Source organism: Chenopodium album, chromosome 23 (genome assembly GCF_948465745.1).
Source record: "Chenopodium album chromosome 23, dcCheAlbu1.1, whole genome shotgun sequence".
Classification (NCBI taxonomy): domain Eukaryota; kingdom Viridiplantae; phylum Streptophyta; class Magnoliopsida; order Caryophyllales; family Amaranthaceae; genus Chenopodium; species Chenopodium album.
Window position 1 is genome coordinate 12351579 of NC_137856.1, and position 13593 is coordinate 12365171.

Consider the following 13593-nt stretch of genomic DNA (forward strand, 5'->3'; position numbering starts at 1 on the left):
TCATGTATTGCATTTTACTATGCAGGCACTATTTGACACTATGCAAACACTATTTGGCACTATTCCAAATAGTAATTTCTGTTATGAAAACTTTGTTTGCCGACATACATTTGGCTCCTGTTTTATCTGTTTTCCTGTTGCTAGCTTTGATCTAGTTTTGTATCTTTTGTCTTTATTTTTTACGACTATGGTTATATAAATTTGCGTTTTAGTAGAGTAAAGTAAGATAAGAGTTCACGTTTTTTTTAAGGTCATTCGGTTAAGGGAATATATTTTACTCTTGACCACCTTAAATTTATGTTGTATGACTTAGTATTGTATGATGTATTTTCACGTTGACCTTGTCAATCTTATGATTTTATATGATCCACTTTTTTTAGTAAGGGTTATTATTAGAAATGCTCGTATGTATAAGGTTTTGTCGTGTGTTCAGATATTCTTGGGTAAATTTATATGTACTATCTAATAAGGGTAGGGGTTATTTCTCTTTTACTTTTTTTTTACTAACTCTGAGATATTTTGTCCAACCCTTTTAGTATTGTAACCTAATGTCTTTGTATATCTTTTAGAGCTAACATCTCAGAGCTAACTTTTTTTTTTATATATATAAGTGTTGTTTTTAACACCTTGGTGAGTATAATAGTGACTAATTAAATTTAGGCGCTCTTTTATTATATACCATGTGAGTATTATTATTATTATTATTTTTTTAGTTATGATACGACTTGGTCATACATTATTTTTTATATATATACCATTTAGAACCTTTTTATTATGTGAATATTAGAGTTGATTTTATTACGGTTTTCTTTATTTTATCAGTTTAAGCGTTGCAAAACAGATTGGCAAGTTTGTTACATGTAAAACGAGAGAATTTAATATCAAGATTCTCATTATTACCAAGATCTTGATATTTACCAAAGTAATCCTTGAATTTTAACTTATTTACTATTTTTATTTACAAATTAACCCCTTTATTTACCTATAAATACCCCCCTAATTCTCAAGTTTTAACACACCAAAACATTCTTACAATTCTTCTCTCTAAAAGTTCTCTCTAAAAATTCTCCTCTAATATTTGTCTTAGTTAAAATCTCTCTAATTTAGCTTTATAATTAAGTTATTAGTTTATTAAAAAAGCATCTTACAATTAAGTTGCTATTTTTTATTTAAGTATTGTCATTATCTTTAATTCCTATAAAAAATAAACACAAAAATATTTCAAGTTCAAGTATTGTTGTTATTATTATTAGTTTAATTGCTTAAATTATCCTATTCTATCTTAAAACCCAAAAAAAAAGTTTATTTCTTAAATTTAGCTTTATTTTTCAAAGTTTATTTTCTCTAATCAAAAATAAAAAAAAAAAGTTCATTAGCTTCATTTTGCTTTAGTTTCTTTAATATATCAAAACTAAAAAAAAAGTACTTAGACTCTTTAATTTAATTTTAACTAAGGAGTGATCATATTTTCATCCTTGATAAACCAAAGAGGTTATCCAAAAAATTGCTACATCTAGCTCAAGGTATTATCTTCAATCTTTTCTTAATTTCCTTAATTATTATTATTATGCTAACTAACATGTTTGTTTCCATGTGATGTTACCAATAGGGGTAATGATGATATTATTTAGGTGCTAAATTAGCCCTAAATCTTTCATTACTCCACATTAGAAAGCCAAGCCTATTGGTGAGGTGATAGGTTATTAAAAGAGGGGGGTAATTGCATTTTGCATTGTATTTTTTTTCTAATGCATTTTAAATATGAAAGATTAATACATTCATATGTCTGCTTAAAGCATATTTTTAAGGATGATTTATTTCTTAAAGTGAGTTTAAAGACCTAAACAATTAAGAGTTTATGTAGAGGTTATTCAAGAGTAGTGAGTTACTTACCACGTCCCAAAGATGGCCTATGAAAGAACCTTTGCGACCAGAATCAGTTCCAGTTCTTTAGCTCAAGTGATAGAACTTTTCAAGAGCTTTCCAACCACATCTCACAATAATTTTTTCAATTTTTCTATGATTTTTAATGATTTTTTTAGTTTAAACTATCAAAAAATTGAAATTTGCACGTTTTTCTCTTAATTGCTTTTTAAAATTTTTATTAATGGTGGCATGAAATCTATATTACACTACATTATATATATACTTCTTAACTTATGATGTTTTAATTAAAATGTCTTTAATCTTCTTTTAAAAAATGATTTTAGAAATAAGAGTTTTAACAAGCCTTAATTCTAAATGTTATTTTAAGAAACTTTAATCTTATTTTAAAGATGACTTCAGAAATAAGAGTCTTTAATTCTAAATGTTGTTGTTTTAAAATCTTTAATCTTATTATAAGATGAATTTTGAAAAGGGTGTCTTAATGATTTTAATTTTCTTTTAAGACTTTATAAATAAAAGTTTTAACAAATTTTATCTTTCTTTTATAATTTTGTGAATCTTCTTATTTCAAACCCTTTTGTGAACAAGAATGAATCATAGCTTTGATTGTTTGTTTTTAATAAGTAATAATAGTTAATATGAGGTTATGGCCGCATTTCCAAACATGAGGTTAAGATTAATTATTTAGCCATATAAGGTTGTAACAATTATCCATCTCCATGAAAATAAGCTTACATCCCATTATAATTACCCGATGGATTAATTGACAATCGGATATGATTAAAAAGTTTATTGTTCCCTTTTATTTGGAAGTAAGGCCTTGATAGGTGTCGTGTTTTACTTGGACAATTCCATTAAGCCTAAACACATAATCCTTAAAAGCTTACAAAAATTACCCTTGAGTGAATTTAAACCCAAAGTGAGATTATATAGTGAACCCTTACAGTTTTGCCCCAAAAAATACCTTGACCCACTAAAAAGCCGTCAATTGGGACGCATTTGTTGAATTGTCTTATTCAAAAGACATTTTTGGTGATCACTAATCTGGGTGATTTTCCTCAACCAAGGTGGTTCATTTTACTTTTATGAGTGAATCCGTCAAAGATCACTAAAATCCCACTTACAAAAATGACATTTATGTCAACAACCCAAATTAAAAACCCAATGGAATTGGTTATTTAAAACATGGCATCTGTCCGAACTACGAAGGTTTTGATCCGTGAGTGAATTCAAAATCTCACTATGATCGGTACGTAGTGCAACTTTGGTGCTCAACCCTACCTTGTATTAATTTTTTTTTTTGTGGTTAATATGTCTTAAAACTTTTTTTTTAACAACGCAATAGTAAGAGCCCGTTCCTTAGAACGGAAGAGAAGACGAGTTCCAGACGTTCGATTCTCTTAACCTAAACCCCGAACCCTGTGCCTTTTTTTTATGGAGTTAGCAGTTGATTTTATTTATTTATTTAATTTTATTTCTTAAAATTGACTGTTTTAAAATCCGTCCTTATTCGGATAAAAATAAGGTGGCGACTCTAATAATTGTTTATAAGTCTTATCAGACACCTAAGTGGAACCTTTATAGACTAATCTTTGTCCACTAAAAACCAGGTACCACAGTATGGCGACTCCACTGGGGATTTTTTTTTTTATGTAAATGTGTAGTGGTTTAAACCCGAATTTGCGTTGTTAATTTGTGTATGCATGTGGTCATTCATCATTCATCAATTGTCATGAGCATCAGCATTCATTTTTTTTTCTTTTTTAGGCCGACACCTCTGCCTATTGGTAAGGTCGGATTTAGACAACAAAATTAATGAATTAAGGGCGTAAACCTACATCTGTGCGCTACTGCAATCGGCTCTGTTAGGAACGTCCAACCTCGGTGTTCACAGTTGGAAGTGATACGAGGCCACTTGGTTAATAAGTTCCTCAAAATGGATTGACCTTTAGATTAAGAAACATGTGCATCAATACACACATGAAGTCTCTACGGTCATTTGTGTTAATGATTCATTCGTGTTGTCATGAAAGTTTTTCTTTTTTTTTTCAACTAAAACTCATTTTAAGTGATTTTTTTTTAGAAAGCTTACTTATGGACCCGATTATAAACTAAGAGTTATCCTTAGACCTTCCCTCATTTGATTTCAAGAGAGTTTAACTTTCTAAGACTACTAACACCACATGTGGTGCATTTTAAGCAATGCCAAAATCTCCCTTTAAAACCTTTTCAACTTAAAGAATGGTTTAATCACTATTGATGAATTAATATATGAGTTAATGTTCTTTTTAAAGGAAAGTCTTATACCCCTCAACACCTTGAAGGTTTTCTTAACCATGTTTTTGAAATTGCAGTTTACTTGTTGTTTAGAGATCGAGATATGGATACAGGAGCACAAATGTGTATTGGAGGACGACGTTGGGGTTCCATCCGCCAGATTAACTCTAGGAAGTGTGAATCACTAAGTGCTATATATCATCGGTTGAAGCTACAAGGTCTCCTCAAGTCAAAACACAATAACTACACTATGCCGTCTCCTGGGGCAGACATGGGAAAATATTGCAACTACTGTCATGACTATGGGCACAACACAAATGTTTGTAATGATCTAAGGCATGCTATCCAAGAACCGATTGATGATGGGAAAATTCCAATTCCAAGATCATGGACTCCACCTACTATAAGATTCACCAATGAGGATTTGCCAGATGACTACAACAACGACCGGCCCTTGTCCATTACCTTGATATCGGATTGTTATGAAGTCTCAGGAATTTTGGTAAACAATGAGTCCGCATTCAACATTTGCAGCAAAACTATTCTCGAGCGATTGGGGTGCGAAGATACTCCTTTAAGACCCTCAAAAAAGGTGGTTAGAACAAGCAATCACACTTTTATGCAGGCAATTGGAGAAATCACCCTTCCATTAGGATATCATGATTGGGTTTGTAATGCTGAGTTTCAGGTAATTGATGACCCGGAAAGCCTCATTTTCATCTTGGGAAAATCATGGTTACAACATATAGGAGCAATTGCCTCCGCGCTTCATCAGAAGGTTAGGTTTTCAACCCCCGGCGGTGTAATTACTATTCATGGGGATGCAGTCTTACCAAGCATGGTAACCAAAGTGTGCAATATGATAACTTTTGGGGAGAGTTCAACTTCAAGACCAAAAAAGGAGAACTGTGAGAAATCATTATGGGACTTGCTATCAAACTCCTCAATGTATCGGGAGGCCTTTAGTGATTACCTCAAAAAGACAATCATTAATGCCTCAACCCCTTTCAGAGATTTGAGGGAAATCTTTAAACTTGACCCTCACCGTGTGAAAGACGATCTGATCAGAAGGGGTTTTATAAAAGATACACTAGATCATGCAATGGTATGCCGCAATGTCAAGTATCACCACGTTCGCATCGACGAAGGGTCTTCCATTAACATTTGCCCGTATCATACATTTGTTGATTGGGAATTCGAGGAGGAAGAACTTAAGCCTGCAACAGTAGATGATCTTTGTAATAAAGATATATATGAGAATGTATATGGAAAAATTGATGCTATTGTAAAATACAAAGGTGTAAGTTTTACCACGAGTTTTCTAGTTTGTGACGTGCCAGTTCTTTATGATATCAAACTTGGCCAACCCTGGATGTACCAATTTCATCCCCTTATGTTAGTTCAATCCCAAGAAACACCAACACAGCCTAATGATTCTTTAACTATTCAAGATGGCTCCAAAATGTTAATCCTACTGCCTAAATCCCCAAACAATAAAGACCCACGCCCAAATGTGTCCACCATTGAGCAAGCTAAGGCCTATCGCCAAGAAAACACTATCACCCGTTTTCGCCAAACTGGCCCTGAACTTCTATATGATGTGCCCATTCATGAATCAATGTATTCCCAAAATGTATTCAAAACCTTAGATGCCTTTCATACTTCCTCACAAAAAGGCAAAAACATTTAACATCATGATGTCGACCTTGGGCTCACTTTTACTGATAATGACTTACCCCCAAATCCCTATCATAATGAGCCATTACATATCACCCTCCGGCATGGTTCCAGTTATATCAATCACATATTAGCTGACACCGGAGCCGACGTCAATCTTTGTTCTCGGGAATACCTGTACGAGTTGGGGTACAATGATTTACATATCACCTATCGTTCCATTTTTGTCACGGGTTTTGATCAAATACCGAGGGAAGTGACGGGATCTATAGTTCTACCTTTAGTACATGAGAATGTTTTGTTCAACGTAGAGTTTATGGTGGTGGATTTCCGACTCGCAAGCAACTTGTTACTAGGAAGGCCTTGGTTGCATGAATGTAAAGCAGTCTCATCTAGCTTGCACCAAAAGCTAAAAATGAGAGCATCATGGGGCATTATAACTATATGTGGTGACTATAGTAGGAGAGCATATGAAGGAGAAAGTTCATCGAACTGTGGCGGTTGGATAAACACCATAAGCACAACAGATCATTGCATAGAAAATGAGGATGTTGTTGATATTAGGCGCCCACCATTTGCAAAGAGAACAATATATTTTCCTATTCCAGAGGATGAAAGAGACAAGCCAAATTGGATGCCCAATAAGGCAAAGGCTGATGATATCCGAAGGAGATTTAAATGGCTTTACGACAAAGACATAGCAGTTCCTTGTGAGGGGGTTGAAACATCTGCAAATAAAGTGGCATCCCTTCGAGAAATCATGGAACCTTACATCTTCCTCGACAACATCGACCTTTTTACAACGGAGTCATGCATGGTAGTGTGTAAAGCGTGGGCATCATGGATGTTGGACAACGAAGATAACCCTTTCTATGTCGCCAAACGGAAAGCTGCTTGGGAGAAGCGACTTTTGACCGGGGAAATAAATGCATGGTAGTGATTTCGGCTACATTTTCATTAAGTTTGTTGTAAAAGTTTTTTTTTGTAAGGAACTACGAGCAACTTGATCCCTGAAAAAAAAAAATAAAAAATAAAAAAAAATGAAAAAAAAAAACAAAAACAAAAAAAAATCTTGTAACAGGGTACGTAGGCAGCTCGCTTAGAGTGCAGTCGCAAAAATTAAATTTAGTTCTTCTTTTTTATGTCGAACTACGATGGGCCTGATTTCCTGAATCACATTACACTTAGCACATTTTCACACTCAGGAATACGTAGGCAGCCTTCGGGCACGACCACTAACAGTTTGTTATTGTTGCAGGATTCATTTATTTTATTTCATTTTACTTTCCTTCATGAGGTGGAAAATAGACAAAAAAAAAAGAACATTAATTCATATATATAGTGATACAACCATAATAATGAATTAAAATATATAATACAAAGGTTAAAAAGGCCCTAACTGAATCTCAGATGACGGTGGAGTTTCAAACACCTCTGTTTGACCACAAGTAAACCCTTGGCAATGGTCAACTATAAGGCAGGCTCCTCGAAGCATGTCTTGAGGTGAATGTCGAATGCTAACCTCCCAACCACGAGAGCGCATTAGGAGTAGTATGTCACATAACTTTTGCTCAGCATGTGCCGGGTAGACGTCTAGTCTAGCTAGAGACGAGATAAAGCGGTTAACATCCATCAGTACTTCTAGTTGTTTCACCTCTAGAGAGCGAGCCTTTTGCAACCCATTTTGCAGTAAACAAAGTGAGAAGAAGGAAAAGCTAGGTCCTCTAAGCCTTGAGCCAAAACCAAACTTCCAAACATGCCCAGGTTCTCGCAATGTATACCCACCTCTGTACCCTTCTGAGCCATCTGATAAAGCTGCTAGGGATAAAGTATGAGGATTTTCTTGTGACCAAGAAACAGTTGACAATGCCTTGGTTAATCTATCTATTATTATGAAGAGACTCCTATGACCAATTGACCATAAAGTCTCAGGGAGACGAGATATGTAGCGCTTATGACGCGAAGGTAGTTTCTGAAGGAAATTCTCTTTAGATTCTTGATAGTTGGAAGGACCACCCATCATCATTGTTAAATGATTGTAGGTGATGAAATCTGATATACCTAACCAAGGATGATTGACCGAGCTGTTAGGTGGACCTCTCCCCTGGTGTGAGAAAGTTCCAGAATAAATACTGCGAGGGGTATTATAAGCCGATATGGCTATGGAACTTTCAGACAATCGAGTGAGTGAAAAGAAACATGTGTCACTCCATAGGAATAGAGTTGATGGGAGAGAATTATGCCCTGTAAGAATACAAGACCTTGTTATGTCTATATTCTCAAAGACCTCTTTTCCGATTGATGAACTTGAGATAAGTAGAACCAAACAAGTAGGGAGATAGGATTTATATAGTATGAAGATATTACTTAATATTTGACTCGTACCATACCCACGAGCATCCCAAAACAATAGCCTGAGAGACGAGTACATGGGTAGATTAAAAGGGTAATATGATGATAGGTTTGGACTCTCTACGAGTTGGCTAGCGAAAGGGAGGTTTTGTTGGCTTATAGTAGTTACGATGGGGTAAACCAAGTCCATAGGGAAACGTAAGGACAGAGACATGGCTAATACCATTGTGTCTGCCACAAATAAAAGGAGTGACTCTGGGGAGCTATTTATCTCAAATACTTGGGGTGGACCAGTCACTAGTGCAAGTTTCACTAGAGGAACTGAAGGATGAATGGCCAGAGGATTTTGATCGTAGGGGAGAGAGAGGTTCTCCCTAGAAAATTGAGATGGATGATCTTCTGGTCGTGTTGCATTAAGAATTTTTTTATGTTCTCTCTCCCATAATTCTTGGAGAGAAGAGCGTGAAGTGTCTGAGAAGAAGTGAATTAAATCTCTAACGCGTGAGGCATTAGGATCCATAACTCGACTTTGAGCAAAGAAGGGAAGATCTCAAAGGAAAACACTTGAGATTTTAGGGAGAGAAGAAGTTTGAGTGAACGATCCTTGTTTAGGTTTCAGGCTTTTATAAGCCAGTAACCAACGGTGTGCTCAACACGCAAGGAATCTTCGTAATAGGGCCTTTTTTTTCATATAATTTTTTTTTAATTTTTTTTTTATTAAAAAAAAAAATCTTTCTTTTTAAAAAGGGGTGTTCATTTCTAAAAAAAATCTTTTACTTATTTTTATCTTTTTAGCTTGTCAAAGAAGTTTTTATAATGTTCCCTTTTTACCCCAGGAAGTCTACCTGGACCCGCACAGGATCTAGGCTTGTCAGGCAAACCTCTTCTCACAGTTTACAGTCTGATTCAGTGTCCTTCTCACCGGGATATTCAACGTCAAGAGAAATTTATTCTCCACCACCGAGCGAAATGTCTGAGATTCCTGGTCATGAAAGTTCGCTAAACCCTGATCCATCTAATGATCTTCGAGGGATGATGCAAGCTATCCTTGATCGTCAAGATACTATGGAACAAACAATACAGAGTGCAAGTGCTCCTCCTCCTCATCATGATTCAGAGATAGTTTCACCATTGCATTTAGATGATGGAAATGGTGATAGAGAAGCTCCTACCAAAGTCGAGGAAGATATTCTTAGGCTCAAGGAAGTACTGAAGGGTATGACCAAAGCAGAACCTTGGTTAGGTATTCATGGTCTCACCTTATTTCCAAAAGCACGACTGCCACCTGGGTTTAAGATGTCGAATCTCACGAGATTCGATGGTACAGGAAGTCCCACTAATTTCTTACAATTGTACGTAGGGGCTATGAGTCCTTGGGGTGTTGATGAACCTTTAATGGCACAACTGTTTCAGCAATATTTAGATGGGGCTGCTGCTCATTGGTTTCTTAATCTGGAAAATTCAAAGAAAACTTCATGGGCTGATATTGTGCGAGAATTTTCTAGCCAATATAGATATAACGAAGAGATCGATGTAACAAGGAGGGATTTGGAGACAACCGCCCAAAATCACAATGAAACGTTTTCTGCCTTCATCACTAGGTGGAGAAACAAGGCTGCAAAGATGGTAAATAGGCCAAATGAAGAAGAACAATTACAGATGATAGTGAAGAATCTTCTTCCTTTCTATCAAGGACGAATGGCTTTCCAGTATTTTCCATCATTTAAGGCTCTCATATCAACAGGAACCTTGGTGGAGGATGCCATAAAAAAGGGAGACATCAAGAAGGATGAAGGAAGCAGTAGTAATACTTCTTACTATCCTAAGTTTGGGGGCAACAGGAAAACCAATAACAATGATTCAATACCTTCAAAACCAACCAACTTGATACACAATATTGGCGCCGCTCCAACATTCCAACTTAGGCCCCAAAGGAATTTTTCTCCTTTGAACATGACCTACGTTCAAGCTTTCTCCAAACTAAAAAAGGCCAACCTTGTTCAACCTTTGAACCCAAGGCCACCACCAAGAAACCCTCCTCCCAGTTACAACCCAAACCAACACTGTGAATTCCACCAAGGGCCTGGGCATGACATTGAAAATTGCACAGCATTCAAGCACCGTATTCAAGATCTAGTGGATGGAGGAAGACTTTCAGTTGGGGCATCCTCTGATAAATTTAAAAACACACAACCAAGCATCACTAATAATCCTCTTCCTAATCATAAGCCTCCTGTTTCTATAAACACCATCTCCACTTCTAGTAACCAAATTGATCCAACATTATTAATGGTTCGAAATGCCCCTCGAATATATGAGATGCCATTATCCGAGAATTATGTGTGTGTTGTGTATGATCACTCCACCCAACAAAAGGTGAAGGTTGTGCCATACAAGGGTTCTGATGTTATCTTCAAAAAGGATCCGTTCTCTGATGTCTGCGCCACTATGGGTTATAATGGGGCATTTTTCCTAATAGATGATGAAGAGGATGCTTTGTCATTGTTATCAATTGCTGAGAAAAATGCTGGGGCACACCTTAATACCCCTAGTAATCTTCAATGTCCAATTTATCTTGATGATCTTAGTGATGATGAAGATCTACGGGTGGCTCATTTGACTCGCGCAGGTCGTCACTTTAAACCTTCATATCTTGAGGATGAGAACCCCGTAGAAGCCTTGAAGAGGAAAGAAAAAGACAAGGAATTAGCAGAGGAGAATAAGGAAGAAGATGACACTATTAGGCGCATGAAGGAGGTTAATGCGAATGTTTCTATATGGAAGTTGTTAACTCATTCACAACCTCATCGGGGCCGCCGTTTTGAGACATCACAATGAAGTTTCAATTGATCCATCCATAACACCGGATCAAATGGTAGGACTTATCCATGGAGCCGACCGCACTTTAATGTTTACCGACAATGATCTCCCAGAAAGTGTCGACCACAATAACTCTTTGCACATAACTGTTAAATGCCATGGTTGGACGATACCTCTGGTACTCATTGACAATGGTTTCGCCATCAATGTGTGTCCTTATCGAGTTATGACAAAGCTAGGTTTTCAAAAAGAGGATTTGACCCCTTCAAGCCAGGTTGTTAGGGCTTATGACAACGCCAAAAGTGATGTTTTGGGGTCAATTGAGTTGCTTTTTGAATATGAGCCGGTGGCTAGAAATGTTGAATTTGTGGTAATTGATATTGAAGCATGCTTTAACCTTTTGCTCGGCAGACCTTGGCTTCACGAGAACAGGGCAGTAGCCTCTACATTACACCAAAAGGTGAAGTTGCTCACGGATCATGGTGCAGTGACACTAGTGGGCAATCCAGAAGTTATGAATGTTTCTATTCTTGGAAAATCGGTGCTCCATTTAGATGAAGAAGAGGGTAATCGATTAGACGGATTCACTATTCACAATATTGGATTTAATCCAATTGGCTCATGGAAAGAAGGAGAAGAAGAAACGGAGGAAGATCCGGAGGAGGACTTGGAGGAAGACGAAGAAACCGACGAAGAGCCGGAAGAAGAAACTGAGGAAGATCCAGAAGAGGAATGTCAAGAAAATGACAATGACTCTGAAGTTAATTCCCAAGAAGCTAGAGGTGGAAAAAACTGGTCTAATGAAGATGAGGCAGAAGAAGAACCTAAAACTCCAAAAGACAACGATCTTGTTTTAGAGGAGAATCTTGGAGAAGTAATTCTTTTAGACGGGGTCAAGATGAAGGATCTCGGAAAAGATCTAGGGCCGAGGATTTTGATTTGGATTTCGATATCCTGTGCTATAGAAGGTTAGTGTACCCGGAGGAGTTGGTTCTTTTCCCTAACTACAGGCATGAAGATCGTTACCAAAATCTTCCCCAGTTTGAGAAGTTCAACGGGTTGGGAGATCCCATCCTCCATTTATACAACTTTGTGAACACCTTATACCCCTTAAATGTTCCAGAAGAGCATTTTCCCATGTTGTTCAACAGGAGTTTGGATGGACATGCGTTATCTTGGTATTATACCTTAGGGGTAACAACTAAAAGTTCTTGGGGAGAGATTGCTCAAGCATTCAGTGATTGGGCATTTGAGTTTTGACAGACTGACACTGAAAAGCTGAAGCTATTAAATATGGAGCAAAGTGACTGAGAATCATTCTCGCATCTCTTTTCAAGATGTTCTTACATTCGGGCTCAACTTCGTTTTCCCATTACTGATCGGGAGTTCATGTTGAAATTATTGAGGAAGTTAAATGATTTTTATTATCGTCATATGGTCTCTGTCAAGTATGTCGATCTCTCGCAAATGGAGGGACATGGTTACGAAATTGATGCATATCGACTACAAGAAAGAAGGCCTAAGGTGCATCCTCAAGGTGAAAGGGCTAACAGGAGGATATTCACTCGAATTGATGAACCATTAAGTGTGGTGTATGATCGTTTGAGTAAAAAAGGTATTCTTCGGGCAAAGAGCTATGTGTATTCATTACCACCACATGGAACCGGTATGAGACAATATTGCAGTTTTTGTCATCAATACAGGCATAGAACAGATACTTGTTATGATCTTAAGTGTGCGATCCAGGATCTCATCGATTGCGGAATCATCTCTCCAGCCCATTCTAAGTCTAACACACCAGAGACAAACCCGACACAACCACAAAACTCCCAAGCTGATTTGTTCCTTCAGCTACTCGAACAAGGCCGTATCAAGCCACTACCTCGTCGAGCAGGAGCTGATCCTGTTGGGCCAAATCTCAACAAATATTGTCATTATCATCAGTTACATGGTCACGATACTAACGAATGTCACGCCCTCCGTTGGTGTATAAAGCGCACCACTGGAATTTCTTGTCCGAATCGGAAAGTGTCCATAAATGCTCTGTCCATTTTGACACGCGAAGACAATCCCACTCTTATGATTGCTCGTCACTATTCGGAGAAGATATCTCCACAAGACTGCAAGGAAGGTTGCTTTAGGACAGTTGGAAACCCTGAAGCCTAAGGAGTATCTCTACATGGAAAAGGAAGCATCCGCAATCACTACAACGACATGGTGATCTCTATCTTACCCTCCATCAAGAAGGATAAATGAGAGGGGTAGTATGAACTTTGTAATCTAAGCATTTTTTTTATTTTCTTTTAGTACAAAGAACTACGACAGCTTGATCCCCCAAAGCACTATTTCATGATCATACACAAATATTGTACTTGCACGCACTATGTTATTGGGGTACGTAGGCAACTCTGATCGAGTGCAGCTGTTTCAAAAAAAAAATCTTCTTTCCCATTTTGAACTACGACGGGTCTGATTCTCCAAAAAAAAAAAATATATGCAAAAAAAATCTATCTGGAGATACGTAGGCAGCCTTATGGCGCGACCTAAAATAATTAAAAGTTTTTTTTTTTTTTGGGAATG